The sequence below is a fragment of the Dendropsophus ebraccatus genome, chromosome 6 (assembly GCF_027789765.1).
Source record: "Dendropsophus ebraccatus isolate aDenEbr1 chromosome 6, aDenEbr1.pat, whole genome shotgun sequence".
Classification (NCBI taxonomy): Eukaryota; Metazoa; Chordata; class Amphibia; order Anura; family Hylidae; genus Dendropsophus; species Dendropsophus ebraccatus.
Genome location: NC_091459.1, coordinates 137,869,309 through 137,888,223, shown reverse-complemented (window position 1 = coordinate 137,888,223; position 18,915 = coordinate 137,869,309). Strand labels below are relative to the sequence as shown.

Genomic DNA, 18,915 nt, shown 5'->3' with positions numbered 1-18,915 from the left:
AAAAAAAAAAAAAAAAAAAAAGTTGTTTCCCGTAATCATACAGACTCAAAGAATACAAATTATTTTTACTACTGGGCAAATGGCTTATATTTAAAACACATAAAAACAAAGACAATTTTTTACATTAATTTCCTTAACAAACACATAAACTAAATTAATCAGTAAATTATAGAAACCCCCTAAAGCCATTAAAACTTGTCCAGCAATAAAACAAATTCTCATACGGCCATGTCAAGGACAAAACAAGAAAGTTATGGCTCTTAGAATGCGACAATAAAAAAAAAAAATGAAGTAAACAGTTTGGGCAATAAGGCCCTGAATGGCGTGGTTACACTTAGGGGTTAAGTCTGCTGGTATACTTCTTAGTTGTTAAGTGATGCATCTACCCTCAGGAACTAAATGAAATGAAGTAGTTAAAATGTGACCTTATATATTAATAACTAGCAAGGCTATCTCCTGTAGATAAAGCCAGAACATAGCAATTTGAAGATTGAAACAACAGATAGGTGCTGCACGTCTAAGGAGAGTCTCAGGAAGTTCACTAGTGCCTTATTTCTATGGTTAGTGAATACTATTTATAATTAATGAGAGACACAAAAAAAATGTAAAAAAAAAAAATATTCCAACAACCGAAATGGTGGACGTCATTTTTTTTCTTTTAAAAAACAGAAAGGAAAAATGTAGTGGGAACATAGCCTAAAGATCTGCATTAACCTTATATTTTTGTTTGCCATACCTAACGCTCGTGGTATAAAGTGTATGAGGCTCTCCCGACTATGAACAGATGTCAGTAGAAAAAAGGGTCGGACGTGATCAAAAATCAACCCCTTTATACTGGGAGATATAAGCTGCACGCTCCTGGATCTCTGGCTCCTGTGTGATTGATTGGGAAATTCATGACAAGTAGGAACACCTCCCCTCATGCCAGCGGTGAGCGGCCGTGTGAATGGCGCACCATTTAGTGATTGGCTGAGCGGCCAGTTCAGAAGCCGGGATAGGCATTTTCATCACAACTCGGGGGAAAAAATGCCTTCCGACGAGGGTCCTGCGGCCACTCCCGACGATCATCGGCAGAGGAAAGTGCTTACTTGTCATCAATTTCCCCCCTCACCCTGCAGGCTTTTCCCAATGCCCAGACTTCTCCTTTAACCCTCCCCATAGAGAATATAGGTTCTGCTGTGTTGAACGTTCCTGTGTAAGGGGAATACAGAGGCTCGTTGGGACAGATAATTGATGGCCGGACAATCGATCGGCCATCGATTATTGAAGGTGTATGGGTAGTTTAAGGCAGGGCTGTGGAGTCAGTAAGTCGCAGTCCCGACTCCTGACTTTTATCAGCACCGACTACGACTCCTTCATAAATGGCCAGTCAGATACCAGGGGAGTTACTTATCACACTGGCTCAACAGCTTCTCCCTAATGTCCTACATGATCCTGGGGCGACTTCTGAGGGAATGAGGAAAGATATAAAGCAGCTTCTCCTGTGTGTGCAGTGGATGCAGCCAGTCTCCAGCCTCCATGTCCTGAACAACTCACAAGTAGACTAGATGGAGCAGGTGGTCTTTTCCTGCTGACAATCTTCTATGTTTCTAACTAAATATTCACCATACACTAAGAAACACTGCTAACAATGCCAGATACCTGAAATATAGGGGGGTCAGCCATAGTGATATAGAGGGGTCACCCATAGTGATATAGAGAAGTCCTACATAGTGATATAGAGAAGTCACACATAGTGATATAGAGGAGTCACCGTGGGTGTGGGGGCACGCCATAGCGTGCCCCCTATATCAACCCATAGCATACGCATACACACACACACAGCTGCAGCCATTGAACACTGAAGAAAAACACCACACCACAGAGGTTACTGCTGCACTACTTATGTCTTCTCCTCCTCTATATTACACAGCCTGCTGCAGCCATAGCACACACACACACACAGCCTGCTGCAGCCATAGCACACACACACACACAGCCTGCTGCAGCCATAGCACACACACACAGCCTGCTGCAGCCATAACGCACACACACACACAGCCTGCTGCAGCCATAGCACACACACACAGCCTGCTGCAGCCATAACGCACACACACACACAAACTAAGCCTGCTGCAGCCATAGCACACACACACACAGAGACAGCTGCAGCCATTGCACACACACACAGCCTGCTGCAGCCATAACGCGCACACACACACAAACTAAGCCTGCTGCAGCCATAGCACACACACACACACAGACAGCTGCAGCCATCGCACACACACACACAGCCTGCTGCAGCCATAACGCGCACACAGACACACAAACTAAGCCTGCTGCAGCCATAGCACACACACACACAGAGACAGCTGCAGCCATCGCGCACACACACACACACACACAGCCTGCTGCAGCCATAGCGCACGCACACACACACTAAGCCTGCTGTAGCCATAGCACACACACACACAGCCTGCTGCAGCCATAACGCACACACACAGACACTAAGCCTGCTGCAGCCATAGCACACACACAGACAGCTGCAGCCATCGCACACACACACACACAGCCTGCTGCAGCCATAGCGCACACACACTAAGCCTGATGCAGCCATAGCGCACACACACACACTGCCTGCTCCAGCCATAACACACACACAGTCTGCTGCAGCCATAGAACACACACACAGACAGCTGCAGCCATCGCGCACGCACGCACACACACACACACACACACACACTGCCTGCTCCAGCCATAACACACACACACAGCCTACTGCAGCCATAGCGCACACACACAGCATGCTGCAGCCATGGCATACACACACACACACACACACACACACAGATTCAAAAGAAATCCTACAGTCACATGGTAAGGGAATGACACGCCTTATAATAAAAAAAAAAAATGCAGGGGGTAAAACGACAGAAAAAAATACAGTAACACTAGATCAGTAGTTTTTTGGGCATTTTTGTCAGTTCAAAATGTTTGTCTAATGGAAGTCTTAAGGTGGCCATACACATTCAATAACTGACAGCTGAACGTCAGTCATATCTCCCGTCTGGCCCCGTATTCTGCATTTCTCATATACAGGAACATTTGGCATGGCATCACGTCTGACCCCTATATTCACCACCATCATCTGTTGGTGGCTGGTTGGGAGATCCCCATGCACCTTATACTGATGGCTGAACCTCCTGAGAGCAGCAGGAATGGACAACAAAAGTATAAGGTATATGGAGACCCTAAGGGGTACTCCGAAGGGAAAAAACGAATCAACTAATGCCAGAAAGTTATACAGTATAAAAAACTTAAGCCTTCCAATACTTATCATACTTTTCCTTTAACATACAAATTGTAACATAAAACAAGTACAGTACATACGACATATAAACAATAAACAGACCGGCTGGTACATAGGGAGAGAGCACCCTGCCTACAAGGGATTACAATCTATAAACCTGTAAGGGGTTTTAGTTTTGTAAAGCACAGGTTGGAGGGGTTGAATTGTACTATACAAAGTAGCATCTACAATGCAGTCAGTGCGTCTTCTGCTTTAGCAAAGGATATTTCAACTTTATGGAGCAGTGTATCAATGTGCTAGAATCTTACATGATTCTCAAGCAGAGAAGGGGTCAAAGTTTCAGTGTGATTACCGATCTCATTGTCTCCCACTGCCGGCAGTCAGTAAACACCGCTGCTCTCCATCAGCTATGACACCGCCTGTATACGACATCAATCACTTACCATCGGAATCATACTAATGTTCCTCATGATATTGACACATTACGGTTTTGTTTGATTATAGGCATTTCTCCTGCCGGATATGTTATCCTCTAGTTCTTGGGCAATATGAATTTTACAGCTGCACATTATTTCATTCCCTGGGTTTGCAATGTTATGGCAATTACAGCTTCTGAAATGAGTCGTCTTGTAATTTCTTCCAGACAATCATTCCATTTCAATTGCAGCTATGTCTTCTTCATGATGGAAAACACTTTCAGTGTAATAAAGAAAAATTTAAAAAAAGCAAATAAAAAATAAAAAAAAGACAAATGAAGGCATTGATATAAAAATAACACAACATATTGTTGCTGCAACTCAAAAACAAATTTGTGTAATTTCACTTTAGAACGGAGTTAAAGGAGATTTCATTGCATAGTAAAAAGTTTTGAAACTTTCTGACAGACTGTGTGTTAAAGCGGTTATCTGGCGGTGATGAAAAAAAGTGGTGATAGTAAGGTAAAAAGAAAAAGGGATGATGCACTGTCCCACTCAACCGAACAGTAGCTGAGGAGTGACACCACTATGGCAAGTGTGTGGCTGACAGGGACAGTTCCTGTGAGGACAGTGCATGATTAGCAACCAGGAAGTAGGACTAGGAATGTCAGCTGCTTGGGATCGGAACAGGTGAGTATGCCTACTTTTTTTTAATATGCACAAGCCTAAGGGTACAAACACACACACCGTATACGCAGCAGATACGCAGCAAATACGCAGCAGATTTGATGGTGCACATTTGATGCTGTGTTCAGTTATTTAGATCTAATCTGCTGCGTATTTGTTGCGTATTTTCTGCGTATCGCAGCAGTAAATACGCTGCGTATACGGTGTGTGTTTATACCCTAAGGTCCCGTTCCCACTGAGCGAAACTAGCGGAATTCCGCGGCGGAATGCCGTTAGCTTCCCGCTCATAATGGGAGTCTATGGAAGGTGCGCGCTCCTGCTCTGTCCGCGCTGAAGAATGAACATGTTCATTCTTCAGCGCGGACAGGGCAGGTGCGCGCACCTCCCGTAGACTCCCATTATGAGCAGGAGGCTAACGGTCAGGGCCGGACTGGGACTGAAAATCAACCCTGGCATTTCAGAGCACACAGGCCCACTCGCCGCGCGGTGATAAGTTATGAGACGATGTTGTGAGCGCAGCACGGCTACATGTTGTATCATCACAGCCATGACTGGAATTACAGATAATAACACAGTAAATGGGGTCAGAAGCTTCTGTCTCTGTACTATGTAGTGGTGCTGCAGTTACAGGTCATTACCACTACACAGTGTACAGTCAGAGACAGTCTGCTTCCGGCCCTGGGCACCGTGCTGAGTTTAACACCACCACCACATACCTTCACATACTGACTAATACCACCGCATACTGACTAATGCCACCGCATACTGACTAATACCACTGCATACTGACTAATGCCACTGCATACTGACTAATGCCACCGCATACTGACTAATGTCACCGCACACTGACTAATGTCACCACACACTGACTAATGCCGCCGCACACTGACTAATGTCACCCCATACTGACTAATGCCACCACACACTGACTAATGCCACCACACACTGACTAATGTCACCACACACTGACTAATGCCACTGCATACTGACTAATGTCACTGCATACTGACTAGTCAGTGTGTGGTGGCATTAGTCAGTGTGTGGTGGTATTAATGTCACCGCATACTGACTAATGCCACCACACACTGACTAATGCCACCGCATACTGACTAATGTCACCCCACACTGACTAATGTCACCACACACTGACTAATGTCACCACACACTGACAAATGCCACCGCAAACTGACTAATGTCACCGCATACTGACTAGTCAGTGTGTGGTGGCATTAGTCAGTGTGTGGTGGTATTAATGTCACCACATACTGACTAATGTCACCGCATACTGACTAATACCACCGCATACTGACTAACCCCACCGCTGCTACTGAATAAGATCCTCTGTACACAGATCACTATCACCTCATCCACTCATATAGAGGTGGACGCAGCTCTACACAGGTTCTGTACTCCATATACATTATATTACAGTTATATTAGGTGACTCACAGGGGACGTCTTCTCTGATCGGAGTTCTTCCCTTTTCATTTTCTTCTCCATCTGTCCTGGGCTGTTAGAACTTCTCCAAGCCACGAATCCACCAGACTCCTCATCTCTATACACACTGCACATCTGTATTGTCCCCTTTACACCCTCATTTAGTGGGTAGGCTGACTCTATGTGATCCCATTTTAGTATATGGCCCTCCTCTCTGTCGGCCCTCCTTATAGATAGCCCCCTTATGTTGCCCCCCTTATAGATGGCCCTCTCTCCCCCTATGTTGTCCCCCCCTTATAGATGGCCCTCTCTCCCCCCCCCCCTTATAGATGTCCCCCTCTACCCCCTTCCTTATAGATGGCCTCTTCTCCCCCAACCCCTTATAGATGCCACTTTCTCCCTTCCTTATAGATGTCCCCCTCCCCCCTTCCTTATAGATGGCCTCTTCTCCCCATCCCCCCCTTATAGATGCCCCCTTCTCCCTCCCTTATAGATGTCCCCCTCTCCCTCCCCCCTTCCTTATAGATGGCCCCTTCTCCCCATCCCCCCCCCATTATAGATGCCACCTTCTCCCCATCCCCCCTTATAGATGCCATCTTCTCCCCCCTTCCTTATAGATGGTCTCTTCTCCCCATACCCCCCCTTATAGATGCCTCCCTCCCCCCCTTCCTTATAGATGGACCCTTCTCCCCATCCCCCCCTTATAGATGCCACCTCCCCCCCCTTATAGATGCCATCTTCTCCCCATCCCCCCCTTATAGATGTCATCTTCTCCCCATACCCCCTTATAGATGGCCCCTTCTCCCCATACCCCCCCTTATAGATGCCATCTTCCCCCCCCCTTATAGATGTCTCCCTCTCCCCCCTTCCTTATAGATGGCCCCTTCTCCCCATCCCCCCTTATAAGTGCCACCTTCTCCCCTCCTTATAGATGCCATCTTCTCCCCATCCCCCCTTATAGATGCCATCTTCTCCCCATCCCCCCTTATAGATGGCCCCTTCTCCCCATCCCCCCCCTTATAGATGCCACCTTCCCCCCCTTATAGATGCCATCTTCTCCCCATCCCCCCTTATAGATGGCCTCTTCTCCCCATTCCCCCCTTATAGATGCCACCTTCCCCCCTTATAGATGCCATCTTCTCCCCATCCCCCCCTTATAGATGCCACCTTCTCCCCCCCCCCCCCCTTATAGATGCCATCCTCTCCCCCCCCCTGTTATAGATGCCATCTTCTCCCCATCCCCCCATTCCCTTATTGATGGCCGCTTCTCTCCCCCCCCCCCCCCTTCGTGGAAAGCAGGATTAAAAAAACAAAAAAACTCACCTGACAACGCGCTCCCCCATCGAGCCTTTGTCCTGCAGCCTCCGTCTGATGTGCGGCTGCCGGGGGTGTTGCATCCTATCCCCGGAAGTGCGCGTATCATAGAGCTCTCTGTGGGCCTGTGGCCGCAGCACAAGCCCACAGAGAGCTCTATGATACGCACGCTGCCAGGGATAGGATGCGACGCCCCCGGCAGCCGCGCATCAGACGGGGGCCGGATGGAGCGCTGTGGGCCGGTCCCGTGCTCCTCGTGGCCCAGTGACTCCTTTTCCCTATGGTTGGGGAAAGGAGTTGCCGGGTCAGGAGGAGCACGGGACCGGCCCCCGGAGGCCATCGGCCCTTCTGCCATTTGCCAGAAGTGCCCTATGGCCAGTCCGGCCCTGCCAAAGGCATTCCACTAGTTTTGCTCAGTGGCAACGGGGCCTAAGGGTATAAACACACACACCGTATACGCAGCGTATTTACTGCTGCGATACGCAGCAAATACGCAACAAATACGCAGCAGATTAGATCTAAATAACTGAACACAGCATCAAATCTGCACCATCAAATCTGCTGCAGATCTGCTGCGTATTTGCTGCGCATCTGCTGCATATACGGTGTGTGTTTGTACCCTAAAGGACAGAAATGGCTGCACATTGCACCCATGTATGACACAAAAGCTTGTTCAACTACATTAAAAACAAACAGCAGAAGTTAGTATACAATTTGATCAAACCATATTGCCTCATGTACCATGTGCAGGTCCCCTGGTTCACATGAGTCCCTAACCAAACAACACTGTGCTGGTCAGCGAACGCCAACCACGCAAAGCGTGCGCAAGCAGAGAAGGGGGGCCACGGAATGGCCCTGCAACCCCAATGTCACAGGACCAAACCCCAGGGGCTCCCCAAACCCTGCAGGCACCACCGGCGGAGAAAGCGGCCACCAAGCAACACAAGTGTGAACAAGCTGGTTCCTCTCACCATTGCTCCTGCAGGTAGAATGGGAGAAAAGAGAAGGTACTTACCATATGTACACAGGTGCTTCCTGCTAATTTGGATCACATGGGTCTTACAAAGGAGGAGCGCCAGCCACAATGAAAAAAGGGACAGAATACAATAAAATATGCACAAGCCTGGAAGACAGAAATGGCTGCACATCGCACCCATGGCTGACACTAAAGCTTGTTCAGCTACATTAAAAACCAACATCAGAAGTTAGTATATAATTTGATCAAACCATATTGCCTCATGTACCATGTGCAGGTCTCTGATACACATGAATCCCTAACCAAAGAACACTGTGCCTGTCAGCGAACGTCAACCCCGCAAAGTGTGCTACTTTTTTTAATGTTACCCCACCCCCAGCCACGTACACATTTCTTTTCCCTTTAGAATACAGTATGAAATAAGTGGTACATGGAAATACAGAGGGGAATTTCCTAATAACTTACACCAAACTTTTTACCATATTTATTAAGAGACCAGCAGCCCTGGTCCAATAAATCCTCTGACACTATCAGTGGCAGGGAATTTGCTTAGGTTTCAAATGGTTCTAAACGTAAACACTATGGCCCATATGATAAGTCCTGCAAATAGTGGGTGTAGTTTTAAAGGGGTGGACATGGTCTTCAGGTTCTAGCACGTTTCTAAGCAGGTACAGATTTAATTTTCAGACTTTTACAGTCCAAAGTCAGCCATGTGTGCCTTTTAAAGGAGTATTCCGTCCAGGAACCCTTTTTGGCAATACCCAGGGAGGGGGTGGATGAAAAAAATTACATCCGCTTACCTCCTTGACTATAGTGCTGCTGCCAAAATTCTATATTCTGGTCTCTTCCTGGTCTTGACTACAGCTGCTGAATGGCCATGTGCCAACAAAGATGTGGCCACACACTGGGGGAACAGAGCAGCGGAATATGGGTGGCAGTACAGTAGTCAGGGTTGTAAGCGGATGTAATTTTTTTCACCCACCCCCTCCCTGGGCATTGGCAAAAAAAATGGCCCTGGACAAAATAACATTTAATAAACTTTTCTAAATTATTCCAACTATCTTTTCAGTATGACATAACAAACATTAGTCTTAGTAAATGTTAGCTTAAGTATAAGCCAAGGTACAGAACCTGACACAATACAAAACCCTTTAATGAAATGGAATCTAAGCCATTACAGTTGCTTAGTGTGTCGTTCATGTGGAACTGCAAGTCTCTCTTGTCCTGTCTCCCGCAGTGTGGCACAGTGTATGACAGTAGTAGAAGACCAGAGGGCACAGGATGTGTCACCCTGGTATAGAACTAAGGAATGTTTTGAAACTGAAGGGATATTTTCCTTCGTCATTCCTCCATTAAATCTCCAGGAAACATTTAGCTTGTTTTCCTAGTTAGATGAGCACTTTGCATGACTCAGTTATGTGTTCTTTGTTCTCAAGCTGCTAAGAGAAAAAAAAATCACTGCCACGCAGCTCATATATTTATGACAGTGACCAAAGGTTGAAGCCAACAGACTTGTTTGGACCAAAGTCCATATTTAGTAATAAAGGCAGATTTTTCCCAGTTTCTTTATAATCCAGGAGAGATGAGATAAAGCAGCTTCTTTACAGCTTCTCAGATAAGTGGAACTAAAACAGCTTGTCCGCTCACCCTGTGTCCCTGTGCCCCCCCCCCCCCCATTACGATAGCCTTAACCTGTATGCATTACTGATAAATGACATCTGAGTCAGCATTATTATATGACTTTTAACCACCTGTAGGCATCATGTGCCTCAGTGAAGCATAGGGATCAATGAAGCATTATATAGACTATAGTTTATCGTAGACAAGAATATCTACATTGGTACAAAGCGAAAGTCATGAAGGGAGCAAAATTGTAGTTCATCAGATACTATAAAACAATAGTCACAAAAATTAGTAACTGTGTAATATCCCCATAGAGTTCTGTGCATTAAAGAGGTCCTTCTGGGTCCATACTGTGCCTATGTAAGTATAGTATTAAAGGCATGGTGAATTACCAGGATACACCAGCATAACAAGGGTTAACACTGAGGTCCTGGGTTCATATCTGACCAAATGTAACATTTGCAGAAAACTTGCATGTTATTCCAGGGTACTTATACATAGAAATTAAATTGTGAACCCCATTGAGAGCAGTGACTGGTGACAAGCTTTGTACAGTGCTGTGGAATATGCTGGTGCTATATAAATAAAATATATTATTAAATTAGGGGCATGGCCACACTAAGTATGGGGGCTCCTGCTATTCTATGTCACCCATTCCCTTGTTAGTGGAGGTACTTATAGATAGTCATGACTAAATAGATGTTTGCTGAATACACTGAGCAGCTCCACAGGATAACCCTGGCCTCAAGCTGATGCACACACATACAGAGGGGATGATATGGCACCATTAGTGTTGACCAAGCACTTGAATAACAAGTCCCATTCAAATCAACGGCAGTGCGTAGGGTACCTGGTTAACCTATTTAATGTCTTAGTTCAAATTTTTGTATATTTCGTCCTTTGGATGGATGTTTAAACGAAATATACAATAGTTAGAAGAAACAAAATGCAATAGTTTCTCCATACGCATTAGAACCCTAGTTTTCTTCTAATTTGCGTATATTTTGTTTACCCACCCCTTCAAGAGACAAGTATACAAAAACCCCTTGCTTGTGGGATAACACTGAAGACACATAAACCAATGCTTCCCTCTCTACTCTCAATGTTCATATAGGAATAATAAAAACAGATGTAACTCCCATTAGTCAGCTGCAAAAAAACAAAACATCTATGCTTGCAGAAGTCACCTCACATATATCTTTGTTGTTTAACTAAACATATTGGGGGAGATTTATGAAAGGGTGTAAATATACACCTGGTGTAAACTGTCCACAGCAACAAATCACAGCTCCACTTTTATTCTACCAGAGCTGAGCTGTGATTGGTTGCTGTGGGCAGTTTGCGCCAGGTGTATATTTACCCCCAGTGTGTGGGGATCTCTAAAAAAAAAAAAAGATTTGATGCTGTGTTCAGTTATTTAAATGAAATCTGCTGCGGATCCGTAGCAGAAAATCAGCTGCGGATACGGTAAGTGTGAATGTACCCTAAAAACAGATTTCTAAAGGTCCCCATATACCTACAACAACTCACAGCTGAACAATCTCCCTGTCCTCTCCATACACAGGACTTTCAACGTGTTCGAACGTTCCTGTGTTCTCTATGGCAGTGCTTCTCAATTCCAGTCCTCAGGCCTCACCAACAGGTCATGTTTTGAGGATTTCCTAAGTATTTCACAGGTGATATAATTATACTCAGTGCATCAGGTATTCTTTGTATGGGAAATCCTCAAGACATGACCTGTTGGTGAGGCCTGAGGACTGGAATTGAGAAGCACTGCTCTATGGGGAGGGGTGATCCCTCTGCGAACAAAAGGGTCAGACAGTGATTTTCCATCACTCCGGACTCCTATCTCCACTGACAGATGAGAGAGAACTATAAAGGATATGGGGACCTTAAAGTGACTCTGTACCCACAATCTGTCCCCCCCCCCCCCCAAACCACTTGTACCTCCGGATAGCTGCTTTTAATCCAAGATCTGTCCTGGGGGCCATTCAGCAGGTGATGCAGCTATTGTCCTAAAAAAACTTTTAAAGGGCAACACCGGAGTTTTTCTCCCCCTTAAGTAACACACAAAGTTATAAAACTGTGTAATGTATGTTAGTCACCTGCCTGGAGCCGTTCTGCCTCTTCCCCCCGAAAGTAAAAAAAACCATACTTGCGAATTTACTGTCAACCCCGTCCTCTTCTCCCGCCGCTATTTTATGACAATGTCGTCACAAGCGGGGGGTGGGCCTGGTCATTCCCTTCTTCCCCGTCTTCCTTTAGAATGAATGGGACCGAAAAGGCTGCCGGTGCACGTGCGCACCAGCAGCCTTTTCATTTGCTGGAATGCATCACATGGCTTCCAGCCTGCTCAGCTCTGATTGGCTAAGCAAGCTGAAAGCCATATGATGAAATCCAGCCAATGAAAAGGCTGCCGATGCGCTCGTGCATTGGCAGCCTTTTTTGCTCTCATTCATGCCTTGGGACCCCGGAAGTGAGGAAGAAGATGAAGGCGCGGATGGGGTTGAAGGGCATCACGGCCGGCGGGTGAGTATAGGGTCTGTGTCTGTTATAGTTTTTTTTTTTGCTGACGCCAGAGTTGTCCTTTAAACTTGCAGCCCTGTGCCCAACGGGAGTATCTGTGCCCTAACTGTGCACCACCCCTTCATCCCTCCTCCCCACCCTCCTCATCATTAGGAATGCTCCAGGCAGATTGTCTCCTATTCCCCACCTTTGTCAGCTCGGCACATGGGCTAGATCGTTAAAGGGGTTGTCCAGTGTGGGGGCACTTTTTTGGGGGGACCGGGGAGGAGGTGGCTGAAATAAAAGACGTCCACTCACCTCCCCGGTTCCAGCAGCGGCTCACTCATCGCGGCGCGGCCACACTCCGTGCAATAGAAGCGGTGGTCGATGCTGAGTTTAACAGATAGGCCGAACAATCTAAGGATTATTTGGGCAGCCCGCTGCTCCTCGCTTACTGTCTGTGCAAATAATAGCACAGGCAGCGAGTGGGGAATGAAGGGGAAGCAAACACTAAGCTGACAGGCTAGCGATCACTTCCCCCGGATTATTGTGCCGTGTAATATGGCCTTTAGACTTCCCTAGTGATCTTGGGTAATACAAGGGTCAATACCCTATTTACAAGCTGGAGTTATCGCATGGTGTACAGTAGGAAGGAAGCAAATGTAACGATTCATAATTAAAGACTACCATTCCCATCATGCCTGGACAGCCAAAGCTTTAGCTTAGGCTGCATTCACACGTTCCGTGCGGAGCACAGACGAGGAATGCTTGTAACGGACTCTCCCCCTGTCCGGGCAGCATCTGTAATTAGATACTGAGAGCGCGGGAACTGTACAGATATGCATCGCGCTGTAATGAATCAGCCGCGCAGCTCTGTCATTACGGAGCGGCGCATATCTGTACAGTTCCCCCGCTCTCAGTATCTAATCACAGATGCTGCCCGGACAGGGGGAGAGTCCGTTACAAGCATTCCTCGTCTGTGCTCCGCGCGGAACACGGAATGTGTGAATGCAGCCTAAGGCCATGGCGTAAGAGACCGGCCGTTGCGTGACCCGGCTGGGTCACGGAACGGCCAGTCTCTGAAAGATCATCCCACCCGGTACTGCAGTGTTGTGTGAACAAAGCCTAGGAGATGATGGCAATTGCAGTTTTGTAACAGGTGGAGGGCCGGAGTTTGGCATCCCTGGTCTAGGGTACTGCAGGGATCAATGTCCGTTACCCTGCTGTTCTAATTTTACGGCATTGTGTAACTGCACATATCTTTAGCGGTTGTCATGACTATCTAAGTGATAAGTGATGGTCCAACCTCTGGGTTCTCCAAGCTATTGAGGACATATTTTAGGGATGTGCCATAATTTTTTTATAAACATAATATGGTAGGTAGTTATTAAAGCATTAATGCATTACAGCCTCAAATGTAACAGTCGTATTCTGAGTGATCTGGAAAAAAAAAGGTCTTTCCAGGGTGTTATTTTACATCCACCGTAAAAGGGATGAAATGGCAGTCTATACAGTAGGGGATGTAATGCATATAATTGCTAATCATTAACATAGTGGAATGGGAATGAGAAGAAAAACACAGTAGTAGGGCATGTGAGTTAACAGCTGGCAGAACACACTTATTATATAGACAATGACCCTTTAAATATTTGCGGCACTAATCTGGTGTCCTCCTGTGATCCCACAAACTTGTTTTTCAACCCATCTTAGCAAAGTGCCATTACGCCATGACTGAGGTGAAGACGGCTCTCTATAATATTACACGATTTTCAATAGTTTAATAATTGCAGTGTAAATTGGATTGATTTTTCATTTCTACTTTCAAAGATTTATTTTTTTATTAAAAAGCAAATGAATATGGAAATTATTCAATTCCCCCAATGCAGGAGCCACAAAGGAAGAAAAGAATACCGTATTTCAACTATATACTGTACACTCACTGACAAAAAATAACAGAACTAGATAGAAATGTCAGATTGTGACAAAACACGGCGTGCGGGTATTTCTCGGGCAGATTTGTAAATGATTACAGGTGTGGGCGGGTTACATGTCACCAGGGACAATCCAAGCCCTGGAAACATGTGGGATGTCAGGAGACATGAGACCACCAGTCCTGTCACTGCCCGGCCAGTGATCAGGATCCATGACAGTGAGAGAAGAGGGACAAACTTTATACACAGTATTTTTGCATCAAAACCAGGAGTGGATTGGAAACACTGAAAGGCTATGTTCACACACTGTTGAAATTTAGTGGCTGGCCGCCATTTAATGGCAGATAATTGCTGTTATTTTTAAGCAAAGGCTGTTTCCAATCCAACACTGGTTATGGTTGAACAATACTGTGTGTGAGCATAGCCTTAGACTACGTTCACACTATGCACAAACAATGGCCGTTGTTGCAGTGAAAATTGCATTAATTGATTGCACTGTTTGCGCTGATTTCAATGCAACACATTTTTTATGACAAGAAAAGCCGTTCTCATCATAAAAAAAAAAATAATAATATGTTGAGTGAACATAGCCTTAAAATACAATACTTTAGCAAAATTGCTTTCTTTTCCATTTTCCATCACCTTACAAAAGTTTAGGTGATGAGAACAGCCCTTTACAATTGGTTCAAAAACAAGGCTTCATATACACTTAGGCTGGGTTCACACTACGTTTTTCCTATCCGTTCAACGTATCCATTTTTTTAATTGGTTACTTTTAACGGACAGAAAACCAAGTCAACCCCTAGTGACTCTGTACCCACAATCTGTCCCGACCAACCCACTTGTACTGCGGATAGCTGCTTTTAATCCAAGATCTGTCCTGGGGTCCGTTCGGCAGGTGATGCAGTTATTGTCCTAAAAAACAACTTTTAAAGAGACTGTACCATCAGGCCTGGGCTGAAGCGCTGGAGGCGGGCAGACCCACCCCCAGTGGGAGGAAACCCCTGCCCCTCTATGATACAGCTTCATTGATTCTAATGGAGCAGTGTCATAGAGGGGCGGGGTTTTTCTCCCAGTGGGGGTGGGTCTGCCCGCTTCCAGTGCTTCAGCCCAGGCCTGATGGTACATTCGCTTTAAACTTGCAGCCCCGTGCCCAACGGCCGGGGCTTAGAATTTCTGTGCCCTAACTTTGCACCACCCCTCCGTCCCTCCTCCCCACCCTCTTCGTCATTAGGAATGCCACTGGAACATTGCACAGGTGCCTTAAAGGGGTAGTGCGGCGCTAAACATTTATTCACAAAATAACACACATTACAAAGTTATACAACTTTGTAATGTATGTTATGTTAGCGAATGGCCCCCTTCCCCGTGTTTCCCCCCACCCACGCTAGAATCGGAAGTGTGGTGCATTATACTCACCGCATCTCGTGTCGACCCCATCTGCCATCTTGGGACAATGACGTAGTCTTTGGGAGGCCGGCGGAACCGCTCCATCCGTCCCTCATGCCGGCCCCCCTCTGCCGTGTCATAACTGTGCTCAGCCACGATTGGCTGAGCACAGTTATGCTCAGCCAATCGCGGCTGAGCTGCTGATGACGCGGCAGAGGGGGCCGGCATGAGGGACGGATGGAGCAGTTCCGCCGGCCTCCCAAAGACTACGTCATTGTCCCAAGATGGCAGATGGGGTCGACACGAGATGCGGTGAGTATAATGCACCACACTTCCGGGTCTAGCGTGGGTGGGGGGAAACACGGGGAAGGGGGCCATTCACATACATAACTTACATTACAAAGTTGTATAACTGAGTAACGTGTGTTATTTTGTGAATAATTGTTTAGCGCCGTACTACCTCTTTAACGATTCAGCCCATGGGCTGACACAGGTGCGGAATAGGAGACAATCTGCCTGGAGCATTCCTAATGATGAAGAGGGTGGGAAGGAGGGATGAAGGGGTGGTGCCAGCCTAATACATAGACACTCTATGCCACGGCCGTTGGGCACAGGGCTTTTTTTTTTTTTTTTTTTTAACGTTTAGGCTATGTTCACACAGCATAAAAAAATACCGTAAACTACGGCTGTGCCACAATCTTAATAGAATTAAAATAATGTTCCTGAACATGTAAAACAGTGGCCTTTGTTTGATGCTGTTTTACATAGTGTGAACATAGCCTAAGGGTAAATTCACACGGGCGGATCCGCCAGGAGTCTCATGCACAAAATCCGCAATACATGTATTAATAATAAGAATAATAAGTGTATTGCGGATTAGCTGCGGATTTCGTGCGTGAGACTCCCGGTGGATCCGCCCATGTGAATTTACCCTAAGCGTGAATCTGGCCTAACAGAGCTATGTTCAGAAAATGTACTGGGTGGAGTGAATGGGATCTCTAAGGCCTCACCAGTTTTCTTTATTTCATTACCTCATGTATCACTGCTGAGCCTTACATATACCCATTAGTATATATTTTCAGTCTATGCTGTATTCACAGACGTTTCTCTTACATATTCTCTCTCATAAATCCTGCAACCAAACCAACAGTTACCACAGCGAGTAGAGCGACCAATTTACCTCACACTCGCGCCGCGCGCCAAGCACTGCGCCGCGGCTACTAATTGGCTGCTACAGCGTCACGTGACTACGCCCCCCTCCCCGGGTCAGGTGACTTCGTTTCCGCGCTGAGCCCGCTGGGGCATGTGATGTGACGTCACTTCCTTCTCCCAGTCAGGCCGTGGTCGCGTGATCAGAGGTGACTCCGTCATGTGAGGAAGTAAGTCGCAGCCGTGTGGCGTCTCCGCTGTCACAAATACACAGATCAGGCGCCATTATGTGTTACTGTTATTGATAATTCTAGATTAACCAGTCTCACATAGGTGTGTATAATGTTATAGTGTTGTGACGCGGGCTATGCTCGATGCACAGGCCCGACATTAGAGGAACAGACTATGTTGCCCAAAGTAACCAATCACAGAGCTGCTTTCGCTTTTATGTGACATGTAAGCCGTGCTGTGATTGGTTGCTATGGGCAGCAGGCGTTTTCTCATTCAGACCCCTTTGTCTTCTTCCCTGCAGTTTGTCAGTGTGTTTGGTGCCTGAGAATCCAGCAGCAGCTCTTATTCTTCTGTCCCCTCATACAGATGTAAGCTGCCCAGCCTGGAGGGCCGTACATCTCCTTCCCTCATCTAAGATTGGGCTGTTATGGTTCCCTAAACTGCTACAGCAGCCGCGGTACGTGTCCAGTCACCGCTCTCTGCCTGTCAGCGCGCTCGGGGGGATGAATGATCGGCAGAGAGGGAGAGAGGTCTGTTACTGGCCTCTCAGCCTGTCAATCATCCCTCGGAGAAAGCGGTGACCAGACACGGGCGGGGAGACGCCAGATGACTACTTCCCAGCCGCTGCCTGTCATGCGCCCAGGGGATTTAAAGGGAACCTGTCACCCTCCGTGTCGGGGGTGAAGGCCGCCCGACCCCCGCTAGAGCCCCGGATACTTACCCCATCTTGCCAAGTCCCGCTCCTGGAGCCAATCCGGGGACGGAGATATCCTTATCGGAAGCCCGGTGATCGCACTGCATAGATGAGTCCGATGCCCATTGAGAATGAATGGAGCCGTCATCTCTGCGGCGCGCATCGGCCTTCCCGATATCTCCGGGAGCGAGACTTGGCAAGATGGGGTAAATATCCGGGGCTCTAGCAGGGCGTCGGGCGGCCTTCACCACGGCACGGGGGAGTGACAGGTTCCCTTTAAAGTGACTGTACCACCAGGCCCAGGCTGCAGCACTGGAGGCGGGCCAACTCACCCCCAGTGGGAAGAAACCCCAGCCCCTCCATGACATGAATCCATTAGAATCAATGGAACCCTATCATGGAGGGGCTGGGGTTTCCTCCCACTGGGGTTGGTCGGCCCGCCTCCAGTGCTGCAGCCTGGGCCTAGTTGTACAGTCACTTTAAGTCCTTTTTTCCCCTCGGTCAATCATCTCCATCCAGGCAGCCCCATAGACTTAGGCTCCTATTCCACAGGCTGAGCAGGGCCAGATGTAAACGAGCGCCTACTGGGCGTTTACTGGGCCTATTCCTGGCCTGTGATTGGCTGAGCGGTCTGACAGCTCAGACAGGCCGCACTGAAATTGATGCTGCGCCGCGGGACCTGGGGAGGAAGACGGAGCGGAGGAGGAGCCCTGCCAGGTAATGTATGGTGCTTCTCAAATCGTCGGTCACCCACCACACAGCGTTATTCCACCATAGCAATGCGCGGTGGAGGACCGATGATTTTAGGTCTGGCCCTAAATAAACGATCAGCTGATGACACGATCATCGGCTGATCGTTTTCTCTATTCCACCGAGCGATAATCGTTCCAGTGGAATAGGCCCCTTATTATGGAGCTTCCAGACCACGGTGACATTCTGACTAATCAAAACTTTTAGTATGTCCATGTGACATGTCTAATGTATTTTTTATTTTAATGCTTATGGTTTTATAAATCTCTGCCACCCCCATTCGTAGAGTTCCTTAGCTGTTTCTTGCTATTTTGATTAAGCGCCACACAGTTGACGGTAAACTCTAAGAGAGTCTGACAAGTCTCTTACTGTCTACGGTTGTGAATGTGATAAATAGGAGCTGTTATATTTACTGTACCTGAAGAGAGCCGGAGCAGACTCCATTTGTATCTTTACTGTTTTGGTTTGTGGTTTGAGGCCGCTTTTTTAGATTTATATACATTTTTATCCAGGTCACTAATGTA

The 18,915-nt window shown here is 47.0% G+C and overlaps 1 protein-coding gene across 4 annotated transcripts in view; it reads left to right on the top strand.

The window, feature by feature from the left end:
- The window catches only part of TDRD15 (tudor domain containing 15), a 119,120-nt gene that overhangs the window by 54,601 nt on the left and 45,604 nt on the right, over positions 1 to 18,915 (top strand). Inside the window, exon 1 of one of the 4 annotated variants that reach the window (XM_069973107.1) lies at positions 16,499 to 16,946. The exons of 1 other annotated variant lie outside the window; for it this stretch is intronic. The gene's annotated coding sequence lies outside the window, so the exon portion shown is untranslated. Of the gene's footprint in view, positions 1 to 16,498; positions 16,947 to 16,992; positions 17,050 to 17,138; positions 17,405 to 18,915 lie in introns of those variants that run through there. 2 more of the 4 variants (XM_069973111.1, XM_069973110.1) reach the window with 2 other exon arrangements.